General features: G+C 47.9%; 1 protein-coding gene across 4 annotated transcripts in view; it reads left to right on the top strand.

Annotated features, from left to right (window-relative positions):
• Window positions 1-26,632, top strand: part of SIPA1L3 (signal induced proliferation associated 1 like 3) — a 251,978-nt gene that overhangs the window by 91,104 nt on the left and 134,242 nt on the right. For all 4 annotated transcript variants that reach the window (XM_040252892.1, XM_040252889.1, XM_040252890.1 and 1 more), the window contains exon 2: window positions 10,902-10,969. The gene's annotated coding sequence lies outside the window, so the exon portion shown is untranslated. The remainder of the gene's footprint in view (window positions 1-10,901; window positions 10,970-26,632) is intronic.

The raw sequence follows: 26,632 nt of genomic DNA, 5'->3' as shown, positions 1-26,632 counted from the left end.
TCCGCCTCACCCCACCACCCCCTTCACAGCCAGGCCCTCATCAGGGCTTCTCTGTCCTTGACCTGAAACAGATCATCACCAACCTTCTTCTCCATCCCGCTGCCCTTGCCCTGCTCCCAGCCACCTGCATCCGTCCTTGGGTGTGACAGCAGCCACTTCACGCTTCTCCCTGCTTCTCTTCAACCCCGGCAGTCTCTATGCAACAACCAGAGGGGTCTTTCAAATGTCAGTCAGAGCACACCATCCTCCTCCTCCTGGTTAGACTTAGAATAAAGAGCATATGGCTGGCTGGGGCTCACACAGCCCTCGAGCTTCTGCCTCATCTCCCAGCACCCCCTCCCTCCCTCACCACAGCGATCTGGACAAGAGGGCCTCCTCTGAGTGTATTTAACAAATTCTTCCATCTCCTGGAATATTCTTTTTCTTTCTTTTTTTTTTAGCTTTCATTAGAGACTTTATTACCAATCTGGTAATTCAATCTGAGTAGCCCTTTGAGTGTCTTTTAATTGAGATATAATTCACATACTGGGCTTCCCTGATAGCTCAGTTGGTAAAGAATCTGCCTGCAATGCAGGAAACCCCGGTTTGATTCCTGGGTCCGGAAGATCCCCTGGAGAAGGGATAGGCTACCCTCTCCAGTATTCTTGGGCTTCCCTTGTGGCTCAGCTGGTAAAGAATCCACCTGCAATGTGGGAGACTTGGGTTCAGTCCCTGGGTTGGGAAGATCCCCTGGAGAAGGGAAAGGCTATCCACTCCAGTATTCTGGCCTGAAGAATTCCACAGACTATATAGTCGATAGGGTCGCAAAGAGTCAGACATGACTGACTTTTCTTTCACATACCATAAAGTTCACCCTTTTAAAGCGTGGTTCACAAGCGTGGTTCAGTGTTTTTTAGTGTGTTCACAAGATTGTGCGACCATCACCAGTATCTAATTCCAGGATGTTTTCATCCACACAGGAAACACCCTGTACCCATTAGCAGTTACTCCCCTTTCATGACCCCCGCCTCCCAGCCCCTGGCAACCACTGATCTACTTTCTGTCTCTGGATTGTCCTATTCTGGGCATTTCATATAAATGGAATCTCCTGATATGAGGTGGTCATGGTGATTAGCCTCTTTCACTTAGCATCATGTTTTCAGTGTTCATGTATGTTGTATACACGAATCAGTGCTGCAGTCTCTTTACAGCTGAGTAATATTCCACTGTATGGATGTATCATGTGTTGTTTATCCATTCCTCATTTGATGGGTGTTCTGGGATATTCTTACTCCCACTCTTCACATGGCTTCCTTCTCCTTTCTCTTCAGTTTTGTGCTGAAATTCACTCAGGTTTCCTACATCGTACTTTTTACGGTTTGCACTTGTGTATATGTCTGTTCCCCTGTTTGTTTGTCCTCTGTTCCGGACTGTGAGTTCTGTAAGGGTGGGGACCCTGTCTGCTTTTTTTTTTTTTTTTTGGCTGCAGGGTCTTCATGCTGTTCATGCAGGCTTTCTCTTGTTGCGGCGAGTGGGGGCTACTCTCCAGTTGCAGTGCACAGGCTTCTCATAGTGATGGTTTCTCTTGTTGCAGAGGACAGGCTCCATAGTTGTGGCTCATGGGCTTAGTTGCCCTGTGGCATGTGGAATCTTCCCAGACCAGGGATTGAACCCGTTTCCCCAGCATTGGCAGGTGGATTCTTAACCCCTGGAGCAACAGGGAAGTCCCGACTCTTATCTGTTTTTGTTCACCCTGCCTCACTCAGTGCCCAGAATAGGGTAGTGCGTAGTAGTTGCTGGATGAATGATTCAGTACATCTCATCCAGTTCTCGCTTTATATCCTCTTAAGGCAAAATGATTGTAATTCCTTTCTGTGGAAAATTCTGTATGTAGCGTTCTACTTACTGTACCTAGCTCTCTACTCTGAATAGTGGCAGGTTGCTGGAAGGATTTCTCTGGTGTAGAACACTGTCGCATCTGCTGTGTAAGGCCACAGTGTCATTGGAAACTGCATGTGGCTGCCAGTAGCAGAGATGAGAAGTAACAGTGGTGTAAACTCAATGGCAGGTGGTTTCTCTTGTGAGTAAAATGTCCTGAGATCTGCAGTCTGGGGCTGGGCTGGCAGGTCCATAGTCCTTGGGTAAAGCAAGATACTTCTATCCTTTTGCTTAACCATCATGGCACTGATGCTGAAGCTGAAACTCCAATACGTTGGCCACCTGATGCAAAGAACTGACTCATTGGAAAAGACCCTGATGCTGGGAAAGATTGAAGGCAGGAGGAGAAGGGGACGACAGAGGATGGGATGGTTGGGTGGCATCACCGACTTGGTAGGCATGAGTTTGAGCAAGCTTTGGGAGTTGGTGAATGACAGGGAAACCTGGCATGCTGCAGTCCATGGGTTTGTAAAGAGTTGGACACGACTGAGCGACCAAACTGAACTGAGCTTTGGGGAAACTTGGGAGATGTAGTCTTTGATGAGCATCCCAGGAAGAAAGGGAAGAATGGCTGCTAGCTGGACAGCTAGCACCAGAAGGTCCATTTCCTGCCCCTGGGCCCTGGCAGCCAACTTCTGCCCATTGGCCTGAGCCTTCAAGCCTTCTCCTTCCCTAAATGGCCAGAATCAAAGGAGTGTCCTTCTGTCTGATTGACCAAAGGGGGAGATTTTGAAGCCTCTCGAGGGCCTTTAGTCCGAAAAACTGACCATGTCACCAGCATTAAAATTAATGGTATCACACCTTTTTGAACATTTAGTACATGATCAGTTCTGCTCTAAACATTTTTCATGAAGTGATTTACTTCATGGGGCTTCCCAGGTGGCCCATTGGTAAAGAATCCACCTGCCAGTGCAGGAGACACAGGTTCAATCCCTGGTCCAGGAAGATCCCCTAGAGAAGGAAATGGCAACCCACTCCAGTATTCTTGCCTGGAGAAGCCTATGGACAGAGGAGCCTGGTGGGCTACAGTCCATGGGGTCTCAAAGAGTCAGACACGACTGAGTGACTGAAAAACAACAATAATTTACTTTATCCTGATCTCCACCTTACAGATGGGGAGACTGAGGTACAGAGAGGCTAAATAATCCTAGACATTCTCACTGCTAATATTTCTTTTTCATTCTTCCCTTTCAGTGTATACAATGAACAAGAGGATTAAAAAATAAAGCCTGACCTACTTTGGTAGATTGACCAGTGTTCAGTCTCCCATCTGATGAGCTGAGTTCCAGAGAGTGCTTTGTGGAAAAGCACTCGGCAGTTGAAACCACATTGACAGGCTGTTTTCATAGGAGTGCAGGAAGGGGCTTAACTCTTGGCACATCCAGCAAATGCCTACTGACAGGAGGAAAAAAGATCCACCAGCTCCGCAGGATTTCCCCAGCCCGTGAGCCTGCAGCCAGTAGACCTCAAAGCATTTCTGCCAATGGGTGGGGTGTGGCCTTTGAAACCATGGCCTCTGCAACAGCTCTTAGGGTCCATGGGGAGAAAGAAGGCCCTCTCCAGTTCAGATCCTTTGAGAATTAATTCAGGCACCAAGTCATCTTTCTGGATGCCTGTGATCTGGGAGATAGTGAAGGACAGGGAAGCCTGGTATGTTGCAGTCCATGGGGTCACAAAGAGTTGGACACGACTGAGCGACTGAACAACAAGAATGATCAGCCATGCTTGATGGAAATCTCCAATTCTCAGAGTTCATGTCTGAATTGGGACTTTTTGAGACTGTTTCAGTCTCCTGTTAGTGGCTCTTTACAAACTCTGGTTAGTGGTGTGATGGTGCACTGTGATGGAGCGGATGTTTCGGTCAGGAGTGCATTGGGCTGCAAGTATCAGACAACACAGGTGGCATTGTCACTTCAACACATTGGAGGTGGTTTGTGTCTTATAACACCTACAGGGAGAGGATGTGACTCAGTAACTTGGCAGAGTGAATGCCAGTGCTGTGCCCCATCATGGCCGCAGGACGGCTGCTGCCCCCTCCCTCCCCACAGGGCTGGGGCATCCTGAGAGTTCAGTCCTTCCCTTCTGGCAAAGTAGTGTTCTGGAGACAAGAGGGAGCCTCTCAAATCCAAGTATCACGTCTACATTCCAAGCTGGAAAAAGGCAGACTGGTGAAGAGGCAGAGGGTCATGTGGGTGAGCCTCATTCTTTTTGTGAGGAGAGCAAACACCTTCCCAGATGCCCTGACTGAGAAAGTTCGCTTACCCCAGTGTGGAGATATGATTCTGCTTTATCTTCTAGATACACTTGTAATTTCCTCTTGTGTTTAGGTCTTGGATCCATCTGAAAATGATGTCTGAATGTGGAATGAGATTGGGTTCAGGGCTGAGCCTTTTCTGTTAACTCTGTGTTTGGGAATTGGCACGGTTGGTGATTCTGGCACCAGACCCACTGGGTTCAAACCCTGCCTGGCTGCACCACCTCCTTGGCTGTGTGACCTTGGGCAGGCTACCCCTCTGTGCATCAGTTTCCTGAGCTGTTAAAAATGAGGATGCTGGTAGACCCACCTTCACAGGCTTGTTATGACAGTTAAATGAGTTGATGATTGACTTGAAAACAGTTCTGGCATGTAACAAAAATCAAAGCCTTACCCTTCAAGCCAGAATGAGAATTCACAAGGTCTCGTGGGTCTGGGGACTTGGCAGGGAATCTCAGACCCCAGTCAGTGGGGAAAGTCACTGAGGTCACTGTCTCTCTTTACAAGAAATGGCCAGACTGTTCTCTGAAGATGACTGTTGCAACATACGCTCCTTCCTGCAGAGACTTCCCCTAATTCCATAACTTTAGTACCTTTGATGGTGTCAGACTCTGACTTCTTAGCCAGTCTGCTGTGCATAAGATGGTCACTCATGGCCGCTTTACCTGAGCAGTTTTTCTGTAGAGGTATGTCATGTGCCACTCAACCAGAAGTTAGTTGGGCTAGGCTGGAGGCAGGACAACCATGAGACGGTTCCCCCCACCCCACCCCACTCCTGGCACAGTGAGGACCTCAGAGTTCTGTGCTCAGAGCCCAATACCAAGATGCTTCTCTGGGACAGGGATGGGGAGGGGTGGAGGCTGAGGAGAGGACAGAAGATGAAGCTGTAAGATCCTCATAGTGAGCAATCCAGCCTTGGTCATGGTTGTGGACTGAATCAGTGAAAGAACCAATGCTGAATCGTTAATGTGTGTTATTAACAGAATATAGGTCATAAGAGAAAACATGATTAATTACAAGAGGATCCCAGTGGCTGTCATACAAGATAGCAGTTAAGGGCCTGGATTTTCCCACGGCAAAGTCTTTTCTTCCCATAGCAGCCTTTCTTTGTTGGCAGGTGGGTAGAGGCAGTTCAGTGAATGGAGATTTTCCAAAGTTGCTGTTCCAGAAACAGGGTGGGGATGGGTATGATGGGAATCTTCTCTAAATGAAGGGTGATTGGACCACTTTATTAGTAGGTGAGTAGGTCCCTCATGCCCCCAATGTGAAGCTCTGGTAAAGTCTAAAAAGGAGAACGCAGCTTGTAGCAGAAGGCCCCTCCTGGGCTTGGTTCTCCTTCACCTCAAATTGAAATGCCTAGGCCAGCCACTTACAGACCTGTCTGCCGCAATGACCGCCTGGTCAGGGGGCTGCCTAGAGGTTGGATGAACACTGGCCAGGATGTGTGTCTTGTTCAGTAAAAGACAGAAGGCTGTCATCTCTGGGCACAGGGAGAGAAAGGAGCTGGTAGGGCCTGGTCCCAGCCTTTGGGGCTGCCGATCCTGCCCACTGGGGAAATGGATGCCAGCACCAGCCACAGACTGTCACCTGTCAGATTAGCCAGCCCTTTACCCAGGTGGCACTAGTGGCAAAGAATCGACCTGCCGGTGCAGATGTGGGTTTGATCCCTGGGTCAGGAAGATCCCCTGGAGGAGGAAATGGCAACCTTCTCCAGTATTCTTGTCTGGGAAATTCCATGGACAGAGGAGCCTGGTGGGGTACAGTCCATGGAGTTGCAAAGAGTTGGACATGACTGAGTGCACACACACACACACAGAGACTTCCTTACTTGGCCTTTGTGAAGAGGTGTGAGTGGATGACCTTTTCCATATGAGTTGAGATGGAAACTGAAGGGAAGAAGTGCAGGGACAGAAAGACCCAGGTGCATAGGGTGCTCTGGGGTCAGGAGAGCAGCGCCCGGGCTGGCTGGCCTTGCAGAAGCACCTTGCCTGGAGCCACGGCTATAAAGCCGGCTTCACAGGATTTCAGCGAGGATCAAAGCCAAGATCATTAACATGTAAACACCATGAAATGTGATATAAGAGACTGTTTTTCAGGATGTTGATTGTGGAGTAATGGAACTTTTGTCAGATACTTCCCTGAGAGCCCATTTTTTAAAACAGAAAAAAGTAGAGCTGCTGTAGGGGAAAGGGGGTGTGGAGGCCCCCTGCTGTCTCCCTAAGGCCCATACTCAGGGGAGTTCAGGGTGAAACCTCCTGGGGCTGTGAGGAGGCTCTGCCCCCAACTGGCTCTGAGTCCCAAGCAAGACATCTCAGCATGCTGAACCTCAGTTTCCTTATCCATTAAGTGGGCAGATCAGAGTAGCTTGAAGAGTTCTTCTCCCGGTTCCTATGAACAGAGGTTTCAGAGGTCTTTGGCATCCCCATTACAGTTTGGGGGGTGGAGGCAGGGAGGGGGCATTCCTAGAGACACATGGCATAGTTTTGTTTTGTCAGCTCCTTGGAAGGATTATGTTCATTGGAACACGAAGGAGCACTGTACTGATTTCTGAGGTCCCTTCCAGTTCTAACAGTCAGTTATTTCCATTGTAAATGATAGAATGAATCCTCCCAACTCAAACTGGCTTAAACTGCAAAGAAGGAATTCATGGCTTTAAGACTTGAAAATCTCAGAGCTGGCCTGACCAGAGTCCGCACTCAGGTATTCTTGTCAGGAATCCACCCTACTCCACTTCTGGATTCTGCCTTTTTCGGCTTTGACTTTATTCTCCGGTGACCATCCCCTCCCCCAGGGGGCAGAGAAAAACCCTCAAGCAGCCCCTACCTTCCACCCATTTCTTCCTCCCAGTAATCCAGCAAAATGTCCGGGGTCGACTGTGATTGGCCTTGCTTGGGTCACGTGTCTCTCCCAAGAGCCAATCGCTGTGGCTGAGGGGAGGAGTCATGAAACTTGGAGGCAGGCCAGGATGCCCTCTCACCCCCAGGTTCTCTCATCCTGGCTTTTGTTTCTTGGTATAAACCCTAGGAAGCAAGGTGCGCAGCCCTGTGACTGTAACCTCTGTGACAGGTGAGCCAGGGCTGTTGCTCTGGTGGGTGCTGGAATTACTTACGCATCTCCAACTGGGGTCCTTCCTTCCCAGGGTGGTGTAAGAGGGGCTCTGGGCTGTCTGGGGTCCTGGCTGAACTCCTGGTGCTAAACCCTGCCTTTGCTGCATTTCCGCACCCCTTGGGCATCTTCCTTTCTGCTGCGGCCCCTCATGTGTATCAAGGTCCCCAGACTGATGGACATCACAGCTTCCTCCATTTGACAGGAAATAGATTCCCAGCTCAGAGAGACATGGCACCACTGCACGTCACTGCTGATGTGTCTTTAAAGAGCCATGAGCATCACTCAGGAGAAAGAAAGGGGGGAAATGAGTGGCAGAAAAGCAATTTCCGATGTAGTTAAAAAGGCACTGATTACAATTTTACAGGCAGGGGCTTCATGATCATCCCAAGAGTTTTTTTAATGGAAAGCCTGGTGATAAAGGAAGGTGTTCTAGCTGCTTCTGGTTCCCTCTTGCCCTTCCAAGCATGTTGAAAATCCAAATCATTAGTATTTCATAGACCAGCTTTAGGGACTGCAACCACCCAAGAGATTATTTCTGAGTTTTTACAGAGTGTGTGTTTTTCTGTATTTGATGATTCTATGTATAGTAGCTGTTTCTAATTTTATTTTATGCTTTCCAAAGTGTCTTGGTAGTGAGCTGTGAGAATTGTCAAGAACCGTACTCACGCCTTCCCTTCTGTGTCAGTTGAGAGTCATTCGGTTGTGTGAACAAGTAGAAATTCAGGTCAGCCTGCTTACGAGAGGAAATGTTTGAGCTTGCAGTCTGGGACATTCTATGTGTAATGACCTCAGGGTTGCTAGGACCCCGTTTCCTTCCATCTCCTGGCTCTGCAGTCCTCTGTTGGCTCTGGGGCAGCTCCAGGTATATATCCAACCAGCTTAGCAGCCCCGGGGATTTTCCTATTATCCCAGCTCACGTCCTGACACTCTTCTGTGGACCTGATCAGCTGTCTTTGGTGCCAGGGTCACCGTGAGCCATCCCTGAGGTTAGGGCTCTGGAAGAGGGGGTGCAGTGACTTTATTGGCCAGGCCTATGTTTTTATGACACCATTCCCTTCCCTACCAAGCTGTGGGTGGGGTCATCCTCACAGGAATCCCATGGGCTGAGTGAGAAAGATGAGGTTCCGAGGGCTGACCTGGAAAAGGGAAGTGGGTACAGGATGGACCAAAACCGCTCAGTGCCCAGGACTGCTTCCCATATGAAACTAACACAGATATGGATCTGCCCCACATTCCCTAGCTGTTACCTTCCCTTAACACCTACTCCACCTTTACCCTATCTCAGGACTAGCACAGGTGTTCTTAGTCTTGGGTTCATGGACCCTTGAAGAATCCTTGGATGCAATTTAGAGGATCATGAAGTTGGCTGGGGAAAAATTACATCTTTATTTTCTCTACCATCTAACTGAAATAATTTCCATTCCTTCTGAACAAAGGCCACAAGCCACATTGTATTAGCAACACCCATGACTTTGTCGCCACTCGAAAACTCAAAAGTATTTCCATATCGTATTACTGTTGTGGATATTGCAGATTATCATTTACACTCATCTCTTCCTAAATGACTGTAGTTCCTGGACCCACTGGTAAGATCTTGTGATTTAAAGCATTCACTATTGCTGTTGTTCATTTGCTCAGTCATGTCCAACTCTTTGCGACCCCGTGGACTGCAGCACGCCAGGCTTCCCTGTCCTTCACTGTCTCCTAGAGTTTGCTCAAACTCATGTCCATTGAGTGAGTGATGCCTTCCAACCATCTCATCTTCTGTCACCCCCTTCTCTTGCCCTCAGTGTTTCCCAACATCAGGGTCTTTTCTGTGACTTGGCTCTTCACATCAGGTGGCCAAAATATTGGAGCTTCAGCCTCAGTCCTTCCAATGAATATTCAGGGTTGATTTCCTTTAGGATTGACTGGTTTGATCTCCTTGTTGTCCAGGGGACTCTCAAGAGTCTTCTCCAGCACTACAACTTGAAAGCATCATTTCTTAGGTGCTCAGCCTTCTTTATGGTCCAGCTCTCAGTGGAAAAACCATAACTTTGTACAGACCTTTGTCGGCAAAGTGATGTCTCTGCCTTTTAATACACTGTTTAGGTTTGTCAAAAGCATTCATAAAAAAGCGCAAAGATGACTGTATCTCAGAATAGGTTTTGTGTTACAGATATTTCTGAATATAACTCATTTTCCTTTGTAACCTTGTGTATTGCATTTTGTACACTTGAGCATGTGATTCTAATAAAGAACCCACACCCTTCCTCACCAGGCTGCTAACAGGGGTCCCTGGCCTGAGAAAGGGTAAGAACTAAGAACTCCTTTTGGCTTCTCCAGCATCCCTAAGGGCAAGATTATTGAAACTGTCCTAATCCTTAGGCTCTGGAAAGTAGGCTGGCTGCTTGCCAGGTTCCCTTCCTTAGGCTCTGGAAAGTAGGCCGGCTGCTTGCCAGGTTCCCTTCCTCGGAGGCTCGCTGGAGGGTCTGGCTGGGGTGTGAGGTCCGCCTTGGTGTGTGGGTGGCATGTGGACATGGCTGCATCGAGGAAGGATTGGGAGAGTCCTTGCCAGCCTGCAGTTGGCCCTCTCCTTGTTGATCACCGTTGACCACGTGGCCTGTAAGTGTGAGGGACCAGGCTGCCTGGGTTCATCCTCCCTATAGTGTACTTTTGACTGGCTGGGCAGCCTCAGCTGGTGGGCCCATTACCCACTGTGTGCCCCAGTTCTCTCATCTGTAATATGGACGCAATAATGTTTTGTATTTCTTAGGCTTATTGGGCAGGGGTGGAGACATGAAATGAGCCGGCATGTTCTGCCTGGACGGAGCCTGGCACACAGGGAGTGAAAGTCACCATTTAGCATCTGGGAAGGTTCTAGGTTGTCCTCTAGATCTCATCTCCCTGCCTTCATGCCTGGCCTCAACTGAAATGTAATGGCAAACCATGGAGACAGTGGCTTCTCGACCCAGGAACAGTCATTCATCCATGAAATATCCACTCAAAAATGTACAACCATACTAAATAGTCAAAAACATAAGTTAGTAATACAGAGTTACAAGTCAGGACAAGAGCTTTTTCTCTACCACTCCTCTGCTCACAGTTGTCTGAAGGAGATGTCATTATAATGGGCTTTCATCTGTGCTCCTGACACCTCCCTGCCCTCATCTCCTACACGCACTCTGCTTCTGCTGCTCCTGAACGACCCCCACCCCAACACACACACGCTCATGTGCACACACACACACTCCCGCCTCGGGTCACGTGCCATCCCTGTGCCTGCAAGGCTCTTTCCCAGATGATCACACAGCTCATGGTCTCCTGTGTTCAAGTCTTCGTCCTCAGGCCTCCTCTGGCCCCTCAAGAAAAGCAGCAGCTCCCTCAGTCTTAGGCACCTGCCACTCTCTGGCTGCAAATTGTATTTGTTCAGTGTCTCCCTTCCCTGCTGCAGTGTCTGCTCCCCATGGGCAGCAACCCAGTCCTGGTCACTGGCGTACCCTTGGTGCCTGGCACATAGCAGGCATTCAATAAATACTCATTGAGGGACTGAACTTGTGAATAATGGCTGGGTACTATGGTAGGAAGGCTCATATTGGGCAAAGACGTAACCTTGTGGCTTTGGGTTTTTTTTTCTCCATAGATGCACAGTCTTTGACCTCAGCTCTCCTGGGACCCATAAGGAGCACTAGTGTCCAGAACATACAAAGGGTGAGTACTAAGGTTTTTTTGACTTTGGTTTGCTTAAGTTTTACAACTCGTGCATGTAAGTCTCTATTATTCTTTGCTTGTTTTTGAGTTTTTTTGTTTGTTTTTTCCTTTTTCTTTATTATTTTTAAAACATTTTTATTTGGAAGAGTATCAGGGGAAAGACAGAAGTCTCCTTCACTGTCCCTCCCCACACCCACAGTCTGATGTCTTCCCTCTGAAGTAATGACTGTCAGTAACTGGGTGGGTGTCCAGCCGGACTTCACTTCCTTTCAACTTTTTAATTTCCGGTTTTAGAATTTACACCAAGTGAAATTCACTTTTTGGTGTGTAGTTCTTTGAGTTTAGGCAAATGCATGCCATTGTGTACCTGCCACCATGGTTAGGATACAGAATGGCCCCAGCCCCCACCGTGTGGATATGCTGTGTGTCTATCAGCTAAAAATGTTGTGCGAGCAGTTACACGAAATTAAAATGGGTGTACATGGTCAGTACTTACCTGTAATATGAAGATTTTTAACGTGTTTTGAAGTAGGTGTCTGGGTGTTTGGCTAGTGAGCACCTTCTTTGGTTTCTTTGGCCTAGACCAGAGGAGGGGGCCTCAGGGTGGGAGGTGTCCCAGGTGATAGTGGGTCATTCCTAAGTGAGAACACCTACCTTTGTTGGCAGGATGCCACAAGGGGCTTGGGAGAGGGGGTGCTGTCTGACCCTGGAAGCACCAAGAGACCCTAATAGTGTGGCAAGTGGGAGAACAGAAGATTCTGGCATCCAGGCTCTGGATGCACATAATGGTATTGGCTGAGTTGCAGGGACCAGTCAGTCGAGTTTGGGAACTGAGTGACTCTGCGGATAGAGGGAATTCCCTGGCAGTCCAGTGGTTAGGGCTTCAAGCTCTCACTGCAAAGAGCCCAGGTTTGATCCCTGGTTAGGGAACTAAGATCTTGTGGCCAAAAACCAATTTTTTTTAATTAAAAAATTATAGACAGTATCTTCTTCCTTGTTTTTTTCTTGAGTGTCTTCATATTCCTTCATCCTGGTCTGTGGATCTGCCCAGGTACAAAAGCTTGTTTGTGGGGCAGTCTCTTGAGACCAGCTTTCCATTGTGGGATGCTTCTCGGCCCAATTATTTATTAACTTTTTTTTTATTTTAGAGGAATTTTAGACTTATAAAAAGTTACAAAAATAGTACAGAGAGTTCACATTATCTGCCCTTCAATCAGCATCCCCTATTGCTACCATCTTATATAGCTATAGCACAGCTATCAAAACCAGGAAGTGAACTCTGGCCCAGAACTATGAACTAAGTTACAGACTCGTTTTGCTTGTTTTTTCACTGATGTCCTTTTGCTGTTCCAAGATCCTCTCCTGGATCCCTGACTGCGTTTAGTGGTCCCGTCTCCTTAATCCTCCTCTTGTCCACCTTGGTTCCTCAGTCTTTCCTTGTCTTTTATGACTGAAACTTCGGAAGAGAGCAATCCTGTCATTTTGTAGATTGTCTCAATTTGGGTTTCTCTGATATTTCTTCATGACTGCAGTTTATGCGTTTTTCGGCGGAACACCTCAGAGGTGAGGTGCCCACCGTGGCGCATGGCACCCACCATCCACGTGTCTTATCACTGGTGATGTTAACCTGGATCACTCGGTCGGGTTGCTGTCTGCTGGGTTCCTCCACTGTCCGGTAACTGGTTTTCCCTTTGTAATTGATAGATATCTTGGGAGAGGTGCTTTGAGACCACACGAGTTTCTCCTTAAGCTTGCACCCACTCATTTTGCCACTGGTAGGGTGAATCTTGCATGCAAGTTATTACTGTGGTATTTCCCAATGGTGATTTTTTTTTTAATGTCCTTCATTCTTTTTACATTTATGAATTGTCCTCATGATTAGTTCTGTGAGGAAGACCTGTCCCTTCCCCCTCATTTATTTCAGTTATTAACATATATTTGTATGGCCTCATGAAGTGAGGTGAAAGTCACTCAGTCGTGTCCGACTCTTTGCAACCCCATGGACTATACATTCCAGGGAATTCTCCAGGCCAGAATACTGGAGTGGGTAGCCTTTCCCTTCTTCAGGGGATCTTCCTAACCCAGGGATCGAACCCAGGTCTCCTGCATTGCGGGCAGATTCTTTACCAGCTGAGCCATAGGAAAGCCCAAGAATACTGGAGTGGGTAGCCTATCCCTTCTCTAGCGGATCTTCCTGACCCCCCCCAGGAATCAAACCAGGGTCTCCTGGGTTGCAGGCAGATTCTTTACCAGCTGAGCCACCAGGGAGGCCCTGTGGCCTCATGGGTACTTATCTGAATCGAGCGTGGTAAAAGGAGGACTTCCTTGGTGGTCCAGCAGTTAAGTCTCCACATTTCCAGTGCACCAGGTTCAGGTCCAGTCCTTGATAGGGGAACTAAGGATCCCACATGCCATGCAGCATGGCCAAAAAAAAATGTTTTTTTTTTAATTTAGTATGGTAAAAGTTCCAGTTTCTGAGTGAATTCCTAGTATTGCCTCTCAAGCCACAGGAGGACCAGCATTGTTCCCACCTGGTAACCAGTACATCAGGGACTGGAGAGCAGGAGATGGGGTTTCATTTGTTCCTTCATTTGTTCCGTTCATTCGCTCAACAAATAGGCATTTGAGCACCTACTGTTATGTTGCAGGTACTGGGGATTCAGGAATGAACAAGACAGACAAAACCCTTTCCCTGCAGGCACTGACATCCTACTGAAGGATAAAACAACAGACGAAGGAGTGAATGTCGGGATAAGTACTATAAGGATGAGTAAAGCAGAAAAGGGGACTCACTGGGAGCAACTGGGGGCGATTTTATTTTATTTTTGGCCACACTGTGCGGTGTGTGGGATCTTAGCTCCCCAACCAGCGATCAAACCAGTGCCCTCTGTGTTGGGAGCATGGAGTCTTAGCTGCTGGATCACCAGGAAAGTCCAAGGGGGAGATTTTAGACCAGGAGATTCAGGAAGGCTTCTCTGAAGAGGCCCTGACCTAATTCTTCCACCTGCCAGCCAGGAGAGCTGAACAAATTAACTTACTTCTGAATAGGGTTTCAGGAATTGTGGCAAACAGGAAAATGTGTTCCCTCTCTGAGGAGCAGCCCCTACTTAGCTCTAGCCCATTTGCCACCCTGTGGAAATGCTAAATCTTGCCAGATCTTTTGATTTTTTCCTCAATAGAAGACAAAAATGAGGAATTCTTGCCAACCACCTGAACCCAAATTATGGTACATCAATTAACTTTCAGAGATCAGTGGATGACTATCTTTTGTTCATTTCCATTGTGTTTATTCATTAAGTTACTTTCGTAGCAAAAGATATCAGTTTTGCTGTTTGAATAAGAATGTAGATTCTACATATAAATATGTGTATATATATTCAAGTTTATTGAGTTAGTAATTGTATAATGGGACATATTAATAGATGCAGCTGAAAAGAGAGGGTAGAACACAGAGACTCGGGTTTGGTAAGTGCTGCCCTGTCTTGGCCTTGCATGCTTTCTTCTCTGGATCAGGAGTTCTCAGCCGGGGACCTGAACTGAGGCTGGCAGACGGTTACCATGGCCATGTTCCCTGAGCCGTTTGGGTCATGGTGGGTGCAGCAGCCTGGAGTGGTTTCAGCTGCAGGAGCAGAAAACCCAGCTTACAGCAGCTTAATTAAATGAGAGTTGCTTTCTGTCCCATAACAACAAACCAAGAGGTACTTGGCTGCCAATGTTAGTTCAGAGGCTGAGTAATGTCTAAGCTGTAGCCTCCTTGAGTCCCTTGGCCTTTCCCTTGTGGTTCCAGAGTTGCTGCTGCAGCTCCAGCCAGAACACGGAAGGGTGTATCAATGCCAGCAGCCTGTTTTTTCCTCAGTTCTGAACTGCTCAGCACTCCCAGAATCCCCCTCCCTAGAAGATTCCACTTACGCATCCTTGGTCAGAAATGGGCCATAAAACCTCCCCTAGTTCTAAACTATGAAAGTGTTAGTCACTCAGTTGTGCCTAACTCTTTGTGACCCCATGGACTGTAGCGCACCAGGCTCTTCTGTCCATGGAATTCTCCAGGCAAGAATATTGGAGTGGATTGCCATTCCCTTCTCCAGGGGGTCTTCTGACCCAGGGATCGAACTCGGGTCTCCTGCGTTGCAGGCAGATTCTTTACCATCTGAGCCACCAAGGAAGGTTAGGAGTTTCTTTTAGCTTTTCAGCATCTTCTGAGGAGGAAGCCAGAGAAAAAGGGAATCAAGAGTGTCAGTGGGTTAGCCAGCCAACAGTGTCTGGCTCCGCAGGGGAAGAAAAACAATAATAATGAACGTTAATGGGTGCTGACTCGGTGCCAAGGCCTGCTGTAAGCACTTTACGCGCATGATCTCATTCACTCCTTCCACCCACCCTGTGAGGTCGCTGCTGTGATCTCCCCACTGGAATGACTTAGAAACTGAGGCACCGAGAGCTGAAGCCCTTTGCCAAGTAGAGGAGCTGGAGTGGGAGCCTTTATTTATTTATTTTTATTAGAAATAATGATTTTATTTTGGCTCTGCTGGGTCTTCACTGCTGCAGGCAGGCTTTCTCCAGTTGTGGTGCGTGAGCTTCTCGTTGCGATGATGTCTCTTGTTGCAGAGCGTGGGCTCTAAGGCACACAGGTTTCAGTAGCTGCAGCACTTGGGCTCCGTGGTTGCAGCTCTCAGGCTCTGGAGCACAGGCTCAGTTGTGGCACACCAGCTTCGTTGCTCCAAGGCATGTGGGATCTTCCCAGATCAGGGATCAAACCGGGATCAGAGATCAATGTCTCCCACGTTGGCAGGTGGATTCTTTACCACTGAGCCACTGGCGAAGCCCCAGAGTGGGAATCTTTGTCTCCAGAGTGCTCACTCTTAGCCACTGCATTTGGTTGCTTCATAAAAGGTCCCGGGGTTCGAGACTGCTGGCTGTCTGACCTCAGCTTAGATTTTTCTAGGAAGGAAGGAATTGGGCAGCATATTTGTTTGGGGGAAGTTTTGATCATTAAAAAGCTTTCTCATGAATCACATCTGCTCTGTGTTCACATCTCAGTGGTTCTGGTCCCATCCTGATGAGGGGCACTGGTCACACACCTTCCTCCTGGGGGCTGTTTGTGGATTACAGATGGCGGAGTCATCTCCTGACCTTCTTTTCCAAACAAGCTTTGCCTGTGCTTTCAACTTTTCTTCCCAGAATGGTGCTTCCAGCGTTCCTTCCTTTCTTGGGGTTCTGCTGATGGATTCAACACATATTTAATATGTCCCTCCTTAGTGCCCATCTCTGTAGTGTAGTGGTGTGGGTGAGATGGCCCCCAAGGCTGAGTGGGCCCTGGACTCAGGGGGTTCCTTGTGTAGTGAGGGAAGCAGGCCCTCAGACAGTCACAGCCCAGGCTGTATGGGGCAAACCCAGGAGGTGCCCAGACAAACGTGGGGGTCAAGGAGGTCTCCTGGGAGCAGCCCTTGAAGAAGGAATGGGCAATCATCAAAGGGCAATTTCTCTCTCTCCTCTAACTCCCCTTTCTTCAGGGAAACTCTTTCATGGCAGTTCTCATTGCTCAATTTCCACTGCCTTCCTGTAGGATGAAGGGTTTGGACTTGGGTTTCCATCTGTCCAACCAGTGAACAGATCCCATTTGGGCTCTGGGCTCCCAGGGCTGCCCTCTTGGATAGGGAGTATTTGGGGAAAGCTCTGTAGGTGCACAAGCCAGAGCGATGAGAGTGCTGAGAGGGGAGGCCACAGGGCTCTGGGAACTCTGAGACACCTGACATTGGGGCTTCAGGGCCAGCTTCTTGAAGAAAGTGAAATCCACCAGAGCAGGCTGACACAGTGGCTGAGAGCACAGGCTCAGAGTCAAGCCCACCTGGGATCTAGTCTTAGCTTGATCACTGATGAGCCCCAAGTGGGGAGCCTACCTGGGAGCTTCTGTTTTCTCCTAAGATTGTCTTGGGAATTACAACATGACTATGAATGTTGGGGGCCTCCTTGGTGGTGCTGATGGTAAAGAGCCTGCCTGTCAGTATAGGAGACAGAAGAGATGGACGTTCGATCCCTGGATAGGGAAAATCCCCTGGAGGAGGAAATGGAAACCCACTCCAGTATTCTTGCTTGAAAAATCCCACGAACAGAGGAGCCTGGCAGCCTATAGTCGACGGTGTCACAAAGAGTAGGACACAACTGAACAACAACACAGTGAATCTCAAGTACTCAGTGCCTGGCCGAAATAGTCACATAATAGATGAGACGGCCATGATGGTGGTGGTGATGGTGGCCACTTTCATTCATTAGCCTTTACTGCATGTCAGAAGGTAGGCATCCTTTAGTCGCCAACCTATAAGATAATAATAAGCACTCACAGCTGCTGTTAGGATTGTTTATTCCTCAGATACGAGTGTTTACCTTGCGCCCAGCTCCGAGCTAGCGGGGTGCCTGGACTGTGCTCTAGAAACAGCTGAGACCTAGGCCAGAAATTTTATGGGAGAAGAGAGGAGTTTGTTCAGTGTGTATTGGAAGCCAACAGCTTTCAGTCTCCCAGTCCCCTTTCCGTCTAGTCCCCTGGAAGCTCCCCCAAATTCCATACTGTTAGGATTTTGTGGAGCTTCATCATGTAGGCGTGATCAGTCATTAACCACATTTCCAGCCCCTCTTCTCTCTCTGGAGAAGGTGGCAGGGCCTGAAAATTTCAAGCTTGTGCCCCACCTCCCTGGGCCTTTCAGCGAGCTCTAGCCTCCAACGCATGGGCTGCCCTTGACCTCTGTGGCCAGAATGCATGGATGCTCTCTCTGCTCAGCCCATCAGCCGAGTCCCAAATTAGACCTGACAGTGTGATTTATTCTTTGGGATGGAGCTGGGAGGGCAGAGCCCCAGTGGGTGATTCCGAGGGAAGGTTGTCAGCCCGAATTAGCCCAGGCCCTTCATGCAGCCTTGCTGTTTCAGCTTCCACTAGCTAATAGGGTTTTCCAGGGTGTTGCTGGCTTTGGAGCGGCCTCCTCCCCATTCCCAGGGGCCAAGCCTTGGCTGTGATCCCTAAGGGGCTGCGTTTGATGAGGGCCCCGAGGCGGGCTCTGTCTGAAGGGAGTGGGGGCTCTGGGTCCTTTCATCTGCCGCAGCAAGCACTGGAAGTGGCGATGCCCCAGGGAGCAGTTTTTCAGTCTCCCCCTCTCATCCTCTCAGTGAGTTCAGTACTGGCAGCTGAAGCCACCTCCCTGCTCCTCACCTCCCAGTCTGTAATCACAGTTGTCTCTGCCTTCATTCATCCACGGAGAATGCCAGTGAGAGACAAGATTCTGCTGCAGGAGCAAATTAACCCTGAAATCCTAGAGGCTGCATGCTACAAATGTTGCCTTCTTACTCATGACCCAAGTCAGGTCTGCTGGGGTCTTTACCTCAAACCTCAGAAACCCAGGATTGGCAGGGGTGGGGGGGTGGGGGGAGGCTCCCATGTCTTGAACAACAGGAACGTGCAGACTCCAAGGTCACCACTGCAGGGCCCAGGAACTAGAGGGTCCACAGCAGAGCTTAGATGCCAAGGCAGAGTAACACAGTCCACCTCTGCACACCCGGAACTAGCCGCATGGCCTTGCCTAACTGCAAGGGGCCGGGATGTGGGTGCTCATGGGTATTCAGTGAGCAGTAAATATCTGCCACTGTAGGCAGGTGTGGTGTTTATTAAGCACCTACTGTGTGCCAGTTCTCCTAAGGGGGCTCTGAAGATACAAAGGGGCCCTTGCCTTCTTGGGGCCCGTGGTTCTGTGGAGAAAACACAACCTCAGTAAGTAATCACTGAATGATCCGAGTCATTACCTATGCACTACGTGCCCTGATGGGGGAACCAGGAGAGCCTGTCCAAGGGGGATCTGTCCCGTTCAGAGAGGTCAGAGGATGTCTGTCATACAGACTGCCATTTGAGGGGAGGCCTGAGGATGTGTGGCTCCCCAGGTGGCTCAGTGGTAAGGAACCCGCCTGTCAATGCAGGACACATGGGTTCAATCTCCAGGTCAGGAAGATCCCCCTGGAGGAGGAAATGGCAACCCGCTGCAGTGTCCTTGCCTGGAGAATCCCATGGACAGGGGAGCCTGGCGGGATACAGTCCACAGAGTCAGACACAACTGAGCATGCACACGCATGTGCTGAAGGCTCTGTAGACCTTCATGGATCAGGGCACATGCCCAGTAAAGGAAACAGCATCAGCAAGTTCTGGACGTGGGAAGGAGCTTGACTTGGAAGGAACTGGAAGACGGCCAGCCTAACGACAGGATCCTGAGTTGGGGAGAGGAAAGTGGAGGCAGACCGTGCAGGGTCTGCGTGGTTGTAGGGAGGAGTTCGGTATTTGTTAACACCTACCTTTTGGAGCTGTTGGAAAAATTACATGAGCTCAGTCATTCTTTCAGCAAAGGCTTGTTTCAGCTCTTTGGCAGGCAGTGTTTCAGGTCCACGGGACATAGTGAGAACAAAATGCACACGTGTTCCTATCTCATGTAGCTGGCATTCTGGAAGGTTGTGGGAGACAGATAAGCAAGAAAACCAAGTAGTATTATTTTACCTGGTGCAAAAACTTCTGACCAGTGAAACAGGGTAATTTAATAGAGAGCATTTAGTTCAGATGCTTTTGGCCATGAGTAACAGAAAACCTGATTTGTGCAGACTTAAACTGTCAGGAAATGTGTGGGCTCCCCAAGTCCAGGTGTTCTCAGGGCTGAGGACTTGGCTGCTCCACGTAGCGTAGAGAACCCAGGTTCACCCTGCGGCAGCTGAGCTGTCCATGATGCACCTACCTGCACCTTAAGACAGGTCCCTTCCATGATCACTGGGTGACAGTTGGGACATCTCAGGCAGTCTCAGGGGTGGAAGTAGAAGCTTTTTCAAACTCTGTGTGCCCCAGGGATCTCCTTCAGCCCACCTTTGTGGGCTGTAAATTGTAGGGCCCATGGGAGAGCAGGAAGGTGGCTTCTGCCAGAGTCCAGATGGCAGAGGATGGAGGACAGAACCAGAGTTGGGGGAGTGGAGGGTGAGGAGGGGGCAGGTTAGCAGGTAGAATGGCTGGGGCTTGCTAACAGCACTGCTGCTGGAAAGAAGAGATGCTGAGCACACACGCTCGCATGCGTGCACACACACACGGCTGTCCGCCTTGTACTGCGTCCTTCTCTTGTAAAAATAATGGTGCACATTTGCATATTGCTCTGAGAAATCTTGCAGGAAAGAAACCTGCTTCTTTGACAATGGAACCTTTTGCTTTTCTAAAAGGCACTTCGTAATCTGTTCTGCAGAAAAATTTGAAAATTTTTGCTTTAAAGGTGTCTCATCTTCATGGCACCTTAGAGTCACATGGGGAGCTTTAAGAAACCCCAAGGCCTGGGCCCCACCCCAGAGCATTTCACTAGAGTCACCAAGGGTAGGACCAGGCGTGGGATGGGTTTTTTTTTTTTTAAGCTTCCCAGATGTTTCCGGGGTGCGGCTGAGGGTGGGAACTATTGTTTTATTGTATCCTTTGGTGAGCCTCACATTATAGAACTGTATTGTTTTTCTGTGTGTCTGATTATCAAAGTAATAACTTGCTTGTTTAAAAAAAAAGAAAGATCAAAGGACCTAGACTCTGCCAAGATAATCATTTTTTCAAGCCTGATGTGTTCCTTCTAGATTAAAAAAAAAATACTTGTATTTAAAATATATATATATATGTTTTGTATAAAATATTATGTGTGAAGTGTGAAAGTCACTCAGTCATGTCTGACTCTAGGCCAGAATACTGGAGTGGGTAGCCATTCCCTTCTCCAGGAGATCTTCCCAACCCAGGTATCGAACCCAGGTCTCCCTCATTGCAGGCTGATGCTTTACCATCTGAGCCACCAGGGAAGCCCAAGAATGCTGGAGTGGGTAACCTTTCCCTTCTCCAGCGTATCTTCCCGACCCAGGAACCAAATCAGGGTCTCCTGCATTGCAGACTGAGCTACCTGCTGAGCTACCAGGGAAGCCTCCAATATTTTATACATACACACACACACACACACGCACACACACACACACACACATAAGCCCCTAATATTATATATATGTGTGTGTGTAAATATATCTCAAAGCAAAGTGAGCAGCTGAACTGAAAGCAAAGTGATTCCCCATCTTTCTAGAGAAAAGATTTTTTTTTAAGTTTTGGGGTCTACTTGAAATATTTAGGGATATTGATGACATAATCAGCAGCCTATCTATATTTTTCAACTTATTAATTTTGTGACACATTTAGAATCAAGATGTTAAAAATGTTGAATTCAAAATGTGGCTGAGATCCTCTCACTTTGTAAAATGTCACTCATACTATTCATGGACCTCCCTCTCATTGGAGCCCCCTTTCAGTCATCGATGCACGTTTCCAGAATACACTGTTTCCACCTACTTCTAAAGTGCTTGTGATGCGGCACTTCTTGAATCTGTGTATTAAGTCATTTCTGGAAACTGCATCCCAAATAGTCTTACATCATTAGACAGTTTTTCAAATTCCCCTTTTAGTCGTGTATTGGTGATCTCTAATGTGTAGCCGATAACTTTTACTATGTTACATTAAGAAAGAAAAAAAAAAACAGATTTTCTTTTAAAAGGCAATTACAGAAAATGAATAAATGAAAAAACATGAACATATAAAAGTGGTTACATAAGCATTCATTTTTTGAGTCAATCAGACTAATGATTCCAATATGAATAATAAATGACAGTTTAGGAAAATGCAGTTTCATCCCACACAGCAGCACTTTGCCTCGAAATGGTTTTCAGTCTTACTTTACACAGTCTTTTTCTCAGTTTTCAAAATTTTGGTTTAAATGCCCCTTCCGTGTACAGTAAGACTTTTTTACTTTGAGTTTTTTCCTTTGTCCCTATCTTGCTTTCTGTCTTTAAAGGGCCTCTTTAAGTGACTTAAAACACTTGGAATAGTGACTTAAAACACTTGGAATTGTGAAGTCAAGCCCCCTGGAACAGTTCCTGAGTCTGTTATACTATATCCCTCCTTTTTTATTGTTGCCAAAGCTAGCATCACTGAAATCTTTAGATGCTACTGTGGCTTTTTCCCAGATGGCACTTTGTTCAAAAGAAAATTATGTGAAAACTCTTATTTCTGAAGATCATTTTTGAGGGAGGAAATCTTACTTTATAGTTGGGTAGATCTTATATTCAAACTAAATTAATTAGGTTAAACACACAGTTTGCTCAGTGGTATTTGTATTTGATCTTCCTGCCATGAGCAATAACTCCTTGGAAAGCCAGAGTTTTCTCTTTCCCAACTTAATCTCATTGGCTCATTCAATATTGATTAATCTCCTATTAGCTACCCTAAGCGGAGAAGGCAATGGCACCCCACTCCAGTACTCTTGCCTGGAAAATCCCATAGACGGAGGAGCCTGGTGGGCTGCAGTCCATGGGGTCGCGAAGAGTGAAACACGACGGAGCGACTTCACTTTCACTTTTCACTTTAATGCATTGGAGAAGGAAATGGCAACCCACTCCAGGGTTCTTGCCTGGAGAATCCCAGGGACGGCGGAGCCTGGTGGGCTGCCATCTGTGGGGTCGCACAGAGTCGGACACAACTGAAGTGACTTAGCAGCAGCAGCAGCAGCAGCAGCAGCATCTACCCTAAGAACCAGGCTTCCCACGTGGCTCAGTGGTAAAGCCACCTGCCAGTGCAGAAGAGGCAAGAGACAAGGGTTCGATCCCTGGGTCAGGAAGATTCCCCTGGAGGAGGAAATGGCAACCCACTTCAGTATTCTTGCCTGGGGAATCCCACAGAGATGCCTAGTGAGCTACAAGCCATGGGGACCCAAAGAGTGGAACATGACTGGGCAACTGAGCATGCACAAACCCACGCACCCTAAGAACCAGTGAAGAGTCGTGAGATAAAAGGCCTGTGATGGAATCCCAGCCTCCTACTCCTGTGAGTGTGGCCACGGCATTTAACCTGCCTGTGCCTCAGTGTTCCCATCTGTAAATGGATATGATATCACTACCTCCCTTGTAAAGTGGTTGTGGGGATTCAGTACTTTGGCCATTAAAGAATGCTAAAACTACCGCACAATTGCACTCATCTCACACGCTAGTAAAGTAATGCTCAAAATTATCCAAGCCAGGCTTCAGCAATATGTGAACCCTGAACTTCCAGATGTTCGAGCTGATTTTAGAAAAGGCACGGGAACCAGAGACCAACTTGCCAACATCCGCTGGATCATTGAAAAAGCAAGAGTTCCAGAAAAACATCTAGTTCTACTTTATTTACTATGCCAAAGCCTTTGACTGTGTGGATCACAATAAACTGTGGACAATTCTGAAAGAGATGGGAACACCAGACCACCTGATCTGCCTCTTGAGAAATTGTATGCAGGTCAGGAAGCAACAGTTAGAACCGGACATGGAACAACAGACTGGTTCCAAATAGGGAAAGGAGTACGTCAAGGCTGTATATTGTCACCCTGCTTATTTAACTTATATGCAGAGTACATCATGAGAAACACTGGGCTGGAAGAAGCACAAGCTGGACTCAAGATTGCCAGGAGAAATATCAATAACCTCAGATATGCAGATGACACCATCCTTATGGCAGAAAGTGAAGAGGAACTAAAAAGCCTCTTGAGGAAAGTGAAAGTGGAGAATGAAAAAGTTGGCTTAAAGCTCAACATTCAGAAAATGAAGATCATGGCATCCGGCCCCATCACTTCATGGGAAATAGATGGGGAAACAGTGGAAACAGTGTCAGACTTTATTTTTGGGGGCTCCAAAATCACTGCAGATGGTGACTGCAGCCATGAAATTAAAAGACGCTTACTCCTTGGAAGGAAAGTTATGACCAACCTAGATAGTATATTCAAAAGCAGAGACATTACTTTGCCGACTAAGGTCCGTCTAGTCAAGACTATGGTTTTTCCAGTGGTCATGTATGGATGTGAGAGTTGGACTGTGAAGAAAGCTAAGCACCGAAGAATTGATGCTTTTGAACTGTGGTGTTGGAGGAGACTCCTGAGAGTCCCTTGGACTTCAAGGAGGTCCAACCAGTCCATTCTGAAAGAGATCAGCCCTGGGATTTCTTTGGAAGGAATGATGCTAAAGCTGAAACTCCAGTACTTTGGCCACCTCATTCGAAGAGTTGACTCATTGGAAAAGACTGTGATGCTGGAAGGGATTGGCAGCCCGAGGAGAAGGGGACGACAGAGGATGAGATGGCTGGATGGCATCACTGACTCGATGGACCTGAGTCTGAGTGAAATCTGGGAGTTGGTGATGGACAGGGAGGCCTGGCGTGCTGCGATTCATGGGATCGCAAAGAGTCAGACACGACTGAGTGACTGAACTGAACAGTCCCAGGTGGAAAGTTTTCCAAACAGTCTCAAAGTCCTGTCCGTGTCTTTCCGATCTGATGAACTGCTGCACACTGGGCCTCACTGTCCTTTGCTGTCTCCTGGAGTTTGCTCAAATTCCTGTCTGTTGAGTCATAGTGATGCTATCTAACCCTTCATTATTATTATTGTTTAAATAATATTTTTTAAAATAACCCTTTGTATCATATTATATTAAATAATAATATTATGATTTAAATAACCTTTCATTATTATTGTTATTTGAAGCGCATGCCTCAGTGTCCTTAATCATCATGTGGAAATGCACATGATTACCGTGAGATGCCGTCACACACCCGCCTCAGTAGCTGAAATCAAAAGACAGCACAGGAGGAGATGAGGTCAGAGTTACATGTGAGGGCTGATAGGGACCATGGCTTTTTCCTCAGTGTGTTGTGGGAGGGCTCTGAGCAGAGGAGGGAGACGGTCTGACTCAAATCAGCAGACTCCCTCTGGCTGTGTGTGGGAATAGGGCTGGGAGCTCCTGCTTTGGTTCATGGTCCAGGCTGGCGGGGAGCCAGGGGAGGACCAGGGAAGTGGGCAGATCCTCACCGTAATTGGAGGGTGGGGCCAATACTAACTTTGAATGGACTGGATGTGGGGGTGAGAGCCGAGGGTGGAGGGTGGCACTAGGTGAGGAGTGAAGGCACTGAGTTGAGAACCAGCAGAGTGGAGGTGTGCACGGAGCAGGTGAAGGTGGTGCGAAAACCAAAGATAGAGCTGATGGGAATGGATTCAAGAGAAACATGACTTTTTTGTTGTTAAAGAGGAGTTTTAAAGGTACACAGAAAAACGACCACAGAGCATAGAGAATTCTCACAAACTCCATCTCTCCCCGCCTCAGTTTCCCCTTTTATTTACATTTCGGTTAGTATTGATACATTATTACCTCAAGTCTGCAGTGTATAGTTAGGACTCATGCCTCGTGTTTACATGCCAGGGGTCGTAACACACATGATATGTACCCACCATTACGCTGTCATACAGGGTAGCTGCAAAGCCCTGTGCTCCACCTGTTGGGTCCCACCCCTCCACCAACCCATCACCCCCTCAACCACTATTGATCTCTACTAAAGAAGAACAGGACTTTGTATCCATCCCCACGGCAGACGTGAGCCTGTGAAAATGCAGCTCCACGTGTATTGTTTGTTGCTGTGTCTCTCGTGCTCCAGCCATGCCTGACACACAGTAGCTGCACAGTAAGACTTACCTGGCTGTCCCGTGGTTAACACTCTGGACTGGGGACACAGGTTCAATCCCTGGTTGGGGAACTTGCTGTGGTGCATGGCCAAAAGATGAGAGTAAAAAATAATATGCTCAGTTAGTGTCTTCTTGGATTGGAGAGGCTTTAGAGCCTGAAAGGGCTTCCCTCGTGGCTCAGATGGTAAAGAATCTGCCTGCAGTGCAGGAGAGTCAAGTTCAATCCCTGGGTTGGGAAGATCACCTACAGAAGGGAAAGGCAACCTTCTCCAGTATTCTCGTCTGGAGAATTCCATGGACAGAGGAGCCTGGCGGGCTACAGTCCATGGGTTCAGAAAGTCAGACACGACTGAGTGACTAACACTTCTAGACCCAGAAGGAGCTCTTGGAGTCAGAGGCTGTTCATAAGCAGCGGGTGACACAAATGTGCTCTGTGGACCTGGGCTTCTGCTCCCCTGTGGGCTCCACTCCCCTCTACCTTGGAAATTAGGGGGCGGGAATAATCAGAATGTACCTCCAACATCTGTCCCCCCTCACCCCCAAACTAACCATTTACAGAGTGCCTGGTCCCATGGACAGGGCTGACGTGACTTCCTCATCTATAAATTAGGGTAGTAATAGTATTGACCTCACAGGGCTGTGGTGAGGGGTCACTGAGATAATGCTGTGAAAACGTTGTAGGTGTTTAATAAATGTGATGAGCTGTTGTTAAAAGTAATAATGTCACTGCCATTATTCTGACTTCACAGTACTCCCCATATGCTGAGGGAAGATACTTATCAGATAATCACTCAGATAACAACATAATTTAAACTGGTGGTTAAACTCTAAAGGAAAAGTTCAGAATGCCTTGACAGAGAGTTAACAGGTGGGCCCTTACTGGAGTGGGGTTGGGAGAGTCCTAGAAGCTTTTTCTGGAGAAATGACCCATTAACCTAGACTTGAAGGATTAAGTAGGAGGTCGCCCAAGGGTGAGCTGGAGGCCGGGTGTTTGGCGGGCAGGAAGAATAGCCTGTTCAGAGGCCCCGCGTTATGGTGGAGGGGAACAGAGGCCCATGTGCCCTGAACAGAGAGATGGGGGGAAGGGTCATTCCAGACCTGGTGAACCATCCATAAC

The sequence above is a fragment of the Oryx dammah genome, unplaced genomic scaffold, assembly GCF_014754425.2.
Source record: "Oryx dammah isolate SB20612 unplaced genomic scaffold, SCBI_Odam_1.1 HiC_scaffold_13, whole genome shotgun sequence".
In the NCBI taxonomy this organism is placed as follows: domain Eukaryota; kingdom Metazoa; phylum Chordata; class Mammalia; order Artiodactyla; family Bovidae; genus Oryx; species Oryx dammah.
This window is presented reverse-complemented; position numbering and strand designations above follow the sequence as displayed.